Here is an 8,478-nt window from a genome sequence, read left to right as displayed (position 1 = left end):
CGCACAGCTTGATCAGAAACAAGAAAAATTAGTTTTGTCAAGCATGCACAAAACAGATAAGACATACTGAGATTTTAGTAACACAGATCTAACTTTGCACAAAGCATGTGCAAATTACAATTCATCAAACTTTCTAGGTTGCATGAGAACGTCAAGAGGTCTATCCCTGCTGCAAGAGCCATGCCAATGCTGTATTTGAATCATTTTTCAAAGCCTTTGGAGACAAGAATTAAAAACCAAGATCTCATCCCTAAACTCAGTACTTAGAGAAAGCTATGCCTTTTGATCAGTGTTTCTCACTAAAATGCAGCCTGAGGTTAACATTCAGGCTAGAAAACATGAGACCAAACACTTATAATTTGACAAAGTTACAAATGACTGAAATTCAGCTCTGATGACAAGAAATGTCAAGCAACCTCAATAACCAGCATCATAAGCCACAATTGTAATCAGCTTCCTAATGTCTCTGGTACCTGTGCATTACCCATACTGCTCTGGAGCCATTTTTCAAGAAAAGTTATAACAAGAATCTGTTTTCATAGGTTATTTTTACATAGCTGTTAGAGCATTATACATTCACTTGGTGAAAGGATGTTAAATCAGCTTCACAAATATTTAATCAAGCTGCAGCACAACTTAACTTTACATCTTTCTTTCTGTAGAGAGCTAATAGCCGTGCCTGGTGGTTGCTGTAGTTACCCCTTACTGGAAAATCATCCAGGCTGTTTGTCCCTTTGGGTCTAAGACTTCCTTCCCGGAGCTTTGTGTCAACTATAATGTTAACTATAGCTTTTTGGACAGTAAATCTGCTATAGTCAAGTTACTTCACTGGCTTTCTGAAAGGATGGGTTTGGGTTTTGCAGGGCTTGAGGTGGGGTGGGGTGTTGTGTTTGGGTTAAGGTTTTGGATTTTGGGGTTTTTTTGGTTGGTGTTTTTTTGTTGTGGGTTTGTTCATTTTTTTTTACAGAATACTGTTCTGGAGTGCTGGGATAATAACTTCGTAATGCTCAGATTATTATAGTATATTCACTGAAATGAAAGCTCTCAGACTTTACGTAATGGGAGATATAGTTGTCCCTTTTATTCTTGTTGTGTAAAGTCTGTTAAAGCTAGTCAGAAACAAATCAGACAAAATTTAAGCACTGCATGTTGTTCCTGAAAGAGCTTTCCTAAGGCTTTCCCAGAAATGCTGTGGGGTTTTTTAATTCCAGCAATAACCACTCAAAGAGGGTTGATTAGTTGTTTTCTAGGTTGTAGGTATCAAGTTTCTCCTCTTGTTCAGGCTTAATTAGATTGTTGAATATGGCTGCCTGAGTATTGCATTAGTGTGACTGAAAATGAGCTCTCTTCTCCAACAGACGGTGGTGTTTCAGTATGGAGGCAGTGTTTCACTGCCGTGCAGTGCCAGCCCTGTAACACTGAAGATGTGCCAGACTCGGAAATAAAAGGGACCTTGTTCTGCTTCAACCTCAGCCTTGTCCAGCATCACTCATTGACATTTGGAGGTCCCCCAAGAATGTGTGTTGCAGGCCCTGCTAGAACAGATACCAAAATAGCTACTACACAGCATGTTTAGAAATTTACTATTGAATTACGAAAGGACATTTGAAGACATCTCTATCCAAAGACATATGTGAAATGCATATTGTGGTGTTTTTTTCCACTACTAAATTTAACTGAAGAATATCATAGAAGAAGTAGCAAAAGATGAAATTTGCTTTAGGAGAGTACCAGGAAAGGAGGAAAAGGTAAGCAGTATCTAATAGACATGTCATGCTTCTTAAGCTGTTTTAAACAGCTACTCTACTTCACTAAGCCTAACCATATCTTTTATGTCACTCCAGAAGCTACAATCAACATCTCCTAAACAGGTCACAGGGGACTGAAGACCCTCTTTGCTGAAATGCAGCCATGAGACTCCAGCTTCAGGGCCAACACATTACCTGCTGCAGAAGTTTATCTGGAAATGACTAAGATAGGTAACTAAAATACTGTTGAGGTAATAGAGGAAAAAGTGATAAAGATAGGTACAAAAACTCCTTCCACATCAGAAATGGCATAGAACTCCTCAGGCTGCAAGACACATCAGATGATAGAATAGACTTACAAAATCACAGGTGACACAGAGACAGTGAATAGGGAACAATTGTTCAGTTTTAATTCCTCTATAAGACCTGCAGATCGTCAAATGAAGCTAGTAGCAAGTTCAAAAGAAGGGGAGACACTTTTTCACATAACACACAGCTAAGGTATGAAACACTGCTACAGGAGTGAATGTTTACATCAATTCCAAAAGCTCTGCAACAAATTCTTAGAGGAGAAACTTGTCAGGCACTATTAAACAGAGCAAAGTGAGCTGCAGGTCAGGAAGCCCTACAGCATCCTCAGCTCTGTAGTCTGGGCTGTGTCACCTGAGCGCCTCTCACACTCCCTCTTTGCTGGTCACTATTGCAATATCCTGCATCAACACAACACTGCACTAGAGGTGCTTTGGGTTTCACCAGGTATATTGTCATTCCTATTTTCTGGCACAGCTGCCTTGCCTGCAGGACCATAACCTGACAGCAGCATTTGTCAGCCGTGCAGCTGCTTCTGTGGGCAGTACGGTGAGCAGAGCACAGCACCACCATGCATTTGGGTTCCCTATATGGTGGAAGTTAGCTTGCCTGTGCTTTCAGCCCATCACATCTATAGAGACAGAGCCAAGTTTCACCCTACTGCTATGTTTATTTACAGTAATTTGCTCAAACATGGACTTTCACTATTAAAACATAACAGCATGAATATGCAAATAGTAAATCCCAGTCAAAAAGTAAATTAGCAAGATGCCAGGTACCTTATCTCTCCTCTTCAGTTACGTCATGACTTACCACAGTTGACGTTTCAGGAAGGCTGTAGTAGCAGATCTGAATTTGAACATTCATAAGGAGAAGATGCAATACACCAGCTTTGATGTCAATAGAATGTCAGTCTCCATCTACTTCGTTCAGACTGAACTTAATTGCAGGAACTGCATTAATAGTCAACATAAGCCATCTGTTTAAACATGTGTGTTTTAAAAAGAACTGCCATGTACAATAAACATACTCAACTGTAACGACTCACATATCTCTTTATGTGAAATGAGGATTCGGCAATTTCCCCCACAAAAACATTAAATTACAGGTTAAAAGCAGTTTTATATCAAGTTCATTTGCTTCCATGGCAGGTTCAATGGTCTGACAGTTTTGATGCAGTCTGGGAAGTACGTTAACTGCAGAGCTGCTGAGCCAAACTGTTTTGCCAACCTTCCCTCAAGAACCTGTTTGGTAAGTCAAAGCTGCACCAAAAAACATCAGCAGTTCATGGAATTAAGCAGCTGACAGGACCATAGTTACAGCTGCAGAGTGTTCTTCAATACGTCTGACCAGGGTGCACCTGGAGGCAGGATACTGTGTCCCAGGTGTGATGCAATGGTTAATTCCAAAACACCCCAGGAAATCCTGGTGGTGCTGACAGTGTGGCTGGACAATGTCTGTAACCACCCTGGGCTCATGAATGAGATAAGCACTCATCCTGATGATACATTATATTGATCTTCAATCCCTGATCTTGCATGGAGGGGAAGCTGTTACCCTCTCCTTTGCAGGCCAAAGCTGCTTCAAGCATCTGATACAACACTTGAGCAGTTACGTACCAACATGGGAAAAGTCAGAAATATGCAACCTCCATTTTATCTGTCAGAGTGACTTGGAAAAACAGGCTTTCACTCTTTTGTTCTTCTTTAAAAGTAACATCTAATATGCACTTACAAGAGTGAAACAACATGCCATTAGCTATCACTTGTGGTGTCATTTCATATGCACTGAGCAGCAATGCAGAGCCTGGCTGCATGCTTCCCACTCACATGTACAAAGTAGAATTCTATTACATTTATCAGTCATTAATATGAAAAACATTTATGGGTGCCAGTATAGAGAGTGTCAGAAACTGTGGAGGAGGGGAGGGGGGGGCAGGAAGAGAAAAGAAGATATAGTGAAGGCACATCATGAATCAGCAACTCCACCACCTTTCGTCACCTGGAAAGTTAACTTGATATCAGTATGGCCTTGTCTTTTTTTTTTCCTTCATCCTAGAACCATTTTTAATTCATGGGAGATATAAGGAGGCCTCATTTTATTTCCTAAACTTTTCTATTGCCATGCTTCATTAAAGTAGGAAGTCAGTAATAGTGTTTTAAGATGTACTTTAAGATCACCAGTTTCCTCATTAAATGTTTTCTGCTTCATATACCTGAGCAAGTCTTACTCAGTCAGTGGATTTTGTTGATGTTAATATTTCTGTGACTTTGAAGTGGACATGGTGTAGAAATCCGTAGGAGTAGAGTTTTGCATGATGTGCTGGATCTCTCTCCTTTCCATTTACATCTTTTTATCTCTCCTTCTTTTGTACTTTACAGAAATTCTGGTAGCACAGACCTGTGTTAGTTGAACCACATTTATGTAGCTAACAAGTCTCCTAGCACCTACCACTACTCAATGTGTAAGAGCACTACTAACAAGTCACGCTGCAGTGTGTTGCCCACTCTTTCCAAAGCACATAGTTGTTATCCACATTTTCAAAATTGTACCAGGGAAGCGTGAGGCACTTATGTGACAATTCAGTAGCTTTGGAGAGCCCAAAATGCTCATGTCATTAAATGTGAATTAAACTGGGGTTGTTCTCCAGCTTTCTTTTATGACGTATCCACTAGAAAACAATCTTTTTCTCATTAACTGTTTTGTAAAATTATTCCCAAGTATTTTACTTAAAGATATTTCATGTTTTGTTTCAAGGCCCAAGCCTCCCTTCAGTAGACCCAGATTTCTGTTATTGCTGCTATTATACCTACATTTTCTTGGGAGATCTACAGCACATACACACTCTTTCCCTTTTTCTTACGTCCCACAGTCTGTACATGATAAATGAAAACAGCATGCTTTTCAGGTTACTCAGTCAGATTTATCCACTTAAGTCTACATACACAGATGTCAACTTCAGATTACTCTTTTTCTGCATATAGCCCACATCTGAAGTGTCCAGCTGCCCCAAATAACCCTCACATAATGAAATGTGGATGAAGAGGAGGGCACACTGAGGCAGACAGAGAAGGCTGTACAGTATCAGAGGAAGATGGACTGATGGAAAGCACTGAGAAGGGGGTAAACTTCCTCTCCCATCACACAGGAATATAGTTCTTACTACCACTAACTCAGTTCTGCCTTTAAAAAAAAAAAAAAAAGTTACTTATGTAGTAGGTATAGGTCTGATATATTTGAGCGCATGGTAAAAAGAATTTTCTCTTCTCATATATCCTGGGCAAAAGCTTCTCTTCAGACTTCACTGTATCACATGTACAATATAATAATGTATGTTTATCTGGTAAATTGCTTTGCAATGAGCGTTCAGAGTCACTCTTCATAAAAACATTAAACAACTCCTGTCTTCACTTTTAAACTGCTGTCACTCTGGGTTATGTATTTGGAATTACCTTGGAGAAAGAAACTGAATTTAGGAAAGTGCTGAAGAAAATAAACCAAAAAGCCAAAAAACAGCAACGACTTTTCTGTTCTTGCATCTGCCAGACAAGAACCTAATTACAGAACCCTCAAATAAAACACAAAACACACTGACCTATTTAACAGGTTCCAGCTTCAGAAGAGCTTAAAGTCAAGAGGAGACTTTTCTTAAGTTGCTTCTCAAGGCCTTATTGCAAATTAAATTCAATAATCAGGATCATAAACAGCACCGTGATTACAAGGAAAACTGTTTCTTCTCCACTATAATGGAATAAAGAAAATAAGGAAGAGAGATTAGAAAAATGGGGTTTATCTCCCTCAACCTTTCAAAGAACAGTCAGTTTTGGTCACTTTGTATTAAAAAAATCCAACTTCTCATCCCATTCTTTATATACATCAGCATTTTTATATCCTTTCTTGCTTTGAAACCAATTATATTCTCTTTAGACAACAATGGTTTCTAAGTGCGGATAAGACATGGGTTAATTTTTTTATATATTCCACTCTAACTGAGGTATGTTTTTATTACATACTGCAAGTCTTTTCATCCTTTGAGCCTTTAGTCCTGCAGCCCATGCAGTCAAAAATCTTGTTAATTTAAGTGTAATGAGCAGAGAAATGGACTATGGCTGAATCCCATGCTGAGCACTAGTAATTTATCAGAGGCAAGCCTTCAGCCTTGCCAAATTATTTTCATTAATATACTTTAAGCAGGGGAGATACCAGACTTGGAGGTGCTGGGAGTCAAAGGATCCATCAGGAAAGACTCCATTTCTTTTATCTTTACAACTAAAACATAAAATAATCTGTAACATCAAAGATGAATGCTCAAGTACTGTATAGTTAGTCAAAGGTAGCTGAAGGGACAGCGAAGTAGACATGTGCCTATGACAGTAGCAGGCTGCCTGCTCTGGCAGCAAGTGGCTCAGGAGGGGAAAAAAGAACCAGCCATTGTGTGCTGTAGCCTTCCCAGGGAGGGCTGGAGAGCCCACAGAGAGTAATATCAGCACCAAAGGCAACCGCCTCTTCTACATCAGCCAGCCCTTTTGTTTTGTTCTGGGTCAGTGTGTAACAACTTACACGTCCAGAGATATTATGTAATATAATAGCTTGAAGCAGTCTGCATGATGAAGCATTATTTTTTCAGTTTGTGTGCATATCAGTCTAAGTAAGGATCTAACTAAGTCTCTAGTAAGGAGAATAATGTTTTGACTTTTGAGGCTATCTCCAATGTAAAAAGTATAATGTTTCCAAGAAGAGCTATAGTAACTGGGCTATACTACTATGTACCAATATTGCCCTTGTCCTGTAGCTTTAGATTTAAATAAAGCAGCAATGATCTGAATTGAGGCTCACACTTTCAGTTTCACTCCAGGTGCTCAGATATTACCAGTCCATTCTGTGGATGGAATTGCCTACTGGAAACGGGATAAGTGATGTCGGTGCTAAGCTATACCACTTACAAGGCATGGCATCTGTTTCATAGCACAATTAGAAATGACCCAGTTTTAGTAGTCTAAGTGGAAAAATATGTTACATAAAACTTGGTAGTTCTGGAGCAAAGAAGACATTGCCAAAGGTAAATAAAGACCTTGCAAAGAGGCAGAAAACCTTAGGAGAGGGCAGGGAGGTGGAGATGTGGAGAAAGGTAAAGGAAAATAGGCAATCAGCTCTGTCCTTACCAGAAAAATATTTTTGGCAGAGGACACACCAGGAAGAAGACAATAATTTCCAGGAAAGAAGTCAGAAAAAATAGAGAAGTGATGTGCTAAAAGTCTGAGATGAAGACTAGGGGAACTTACCTTTGAAACAGTGACAGCTGATAAAAGAGCAGGGTATCAGCTAATAATACATTAGGTAAGACGTTGCACTGCGAGATAGCTGTCATTACAGAATTTACCCTTGAAATAACTACTAGTTTGTTGACAGTTTTTTTCTGTTTATTATCAATAATTTAATTTAGTAGCCATTGTTTGTAAGCCTGCTTGCTAATCCTTCAATAGCAGCTCCCCTTACATCCTGAAGGGATGCAACAGTCACAATTTGGAGCCACTTCTGGAGCCTCAGGAGAGCACTGGGGTGGCTGCCCAGAGAGGGCTTCTCCCAGGGTCAGCACACACTGCCCCCAGCCTAGCATATGGGGTGTTCACTGAAAGGACACCTTTCTCCCTAGAACTACCAAATCACAGAATTGATGGCACAAAATGGTATCGTTAAACCATAATCAGGACACACACTAAAAGTGTTGTAGTCTGAGGTGTATTTTAGGAAGGATATTGTGTTAGCCAGAATTGTTCTGCCTGTGCCATAATTTGTATTTTTAATTTAAGATAAGCTTTTATTGTTTCAGTTCGTGCAATAGTGAAAAATCAAAAATGCACCAACAAGCTAGTAGACACTGCAAGGAAAGGGGCAAGAACCCCTTCACCTCAAAGCATGAGCAGCAAACAATGAACCATCTGAATGGCTGCATTAAATCAGAATGCTTTCTGATAAATTAAACCTGTGCATAACTCATGCCTGTGAGCTCTTCAACACAGCAAATGTACCAAGTACTACATGAACCACTTGTGCTAGAACAACGTCCACAGGCCTAGAACACTGGCCTCAACTTTTGACTGCAAAGATACAGTGTTAAACAGTCAAGTCAGCCTTACAAATGTAGATATTTTAAGCTATTCAGAGAGGTGTTCCAAAAGCAGCAAGTTTCTCTCAGTAGCACCAACAAGAAGAATTTAAGAAGCAAGGAGCAAAGTAGAGAACCATACATGTATTTTAATAGCTTGTAGAAGACATCGCTTCACTCAACAACATCTCAATCTACCAATACACCATCTGGTTTAGTACATGGTCAAATGAAGGAATGTTATTCTGATTTAAAGTTTATTGGGTGATTTCAAAAGTTTAGGGTCACTATTCAGTGGGTTCCACAAAGGCAACA

At 39.6% G+C, this 8,478-nt stretch overlaps 1 long non-coding RNA gene across 1 annotated transcript; it reads left to right on the top strand.

The window, feature by feature from the left end:
- The first annotated feature begins 1,846 nt into the window (after nucleotides 1-1,846).
- On the top strand, nucleotides 1,847-5,566 carry LOC141948215 (uncharacterized). Its single transcript, XR_012630395.1, has 3 exons — nucleotides 1,847-1,979; nucleotides 3,209-3,308; nucleotides 5,042-5,566. It is a non-coding gene; the product is annotated as an uncharacterized LOC141948215 (long non-coding RNA).
- The last annotated feature ends 2,912 nt before the right edge of the window (nucleotides 5,567-8,478 follow it).

This window comes from Strix uralensis, chromosome 11, assembly GCF_047716275.1.
Source record: "Strix uralensis isolate ZFMK-TIS-50842 chromosome 11, bStrUra1, whole genome shotgun sequence".
NCBI lineage: Eukaryota > Metazoa > Chordata > Aves > Strigiformes > Strigidae > Strix > Strix uralensis.
This window is presented reverse-complemented; position numbering and strand designations above follow the sequence as displayed.